Source organism: Mya arenaria, chromosome 4, assembly GCF_026914265.1.
Source record: "Mya arenaria isolate MELC-2E11 chromosome 4, ASM2691426v1".
In the NCBI taxonomy this organism is placed as follows: Eukaryota; Metazoa; Mollusca; class Bivalvia; order Myida; family Myidae; genus Mya; species Mya arenaria.
The window spans coordinates 50,323,529-50,324,869 of record NC_069125.1 but is presented as its reverse complement, the minus strand read 5'-3'; positions in this window follow the sequence as shown (position 1 = coordinate 50,324,869).

Genomic DNA, 1,341 nt, shown 5'->3' with positions numbered 1-1,341 from the left:
GTCGACCTGAAATTTACTGGTATGTGACAAACATGGTAGAAATCATTACATTGATATTGCTCTTTGGGAATGAGCGGATGTCATACATTGATATTTGGCTCATACAGAATCCATATAGAAGAAAACTATTCAAAGCGACGTAGCATATCTTAATAAGTATACTGGTACATATTTCCAGTTCCTGTGATACATACTGGTACAGTACAAGAAAATATTTCATTTGATACTTTTTAATTTTCATATGATATTTACATTTTGGTCCTTTTTAAGGTTTATCTGAACATATACATCATATTGGTATCAAAACAGAGTGCCTTATTAACTTTACAAATTTAATGGAAAACATATTAAGCGGAAAAAACAACTTAAGTAAGTAAGTAACTTACTAACTGCCGGTTAACTAGATAAGATTCGTTTTACCAGTTACATGCCTATAAATGTATTCCAGATTCAGGCGCTATCTAGTAAAAAATATGGTTTGAGAATTCCACTTAGTAAGTAACATACTAACTGGTTAACTAGTTAAGATTCGTGTTACCACTTACTTAGCGAAATTCGCAAATGATAAGTAGATAACCAGTGGTATAAATCTTTGATCCGCCCCTGGTTTTGAGGTTCATCGTTATATAGTATGCGGGAAGGTTCCTTCATGATATACGTTTGTCATGGCATTCATTGCTTCAATAACAGTAATTTGTTGAAATCACACCAAATGGCCACCCAACCCTCAAATCAGTTTGTTTTTAAATTAACAGTCATGTTTATGGAAAATAACTAATTGTAACAAGTACACACACTTATCCAGTAAATTCACATAAAACAACAGGAATGAAAAAAGACCACCTTGAATGAAAAGGAAACACGTGTTCTAAAGACGCATATACAGTGTATGCTATAATGTCCCTCGAGCCCATAATATCCTTTGGGGCGAACCAATCATTCGCCTCTAAGCATATGATAATTAATGCATGTATGGGGTTATCACCTTGGAACGGGCACACTATGAATTTAAACTAGTTTATGAGTACTCAACCTTCAACTTGTCCCAACATCAATATAAAAAGTAAATATACGATTAAACAGCCATCAACGAAGACATCATGAGCAACAGCCACATTAAACAGAGATACATTAATATTCAACCATCAAATATACGCTCTACATTAGGATCTGAAGTTGACGATAGAAGACCATCTTCTCGCGACCATCAGAGGCATACTTAATAAAAGTGAGAGTATAACTTTAATTTATCCGGTATTCACATGGGATGCCAATATTGTTACACTAAAACAATGCTGGCATCCCATATGAATATCACATAAATTTAACTTTTTTACTGGC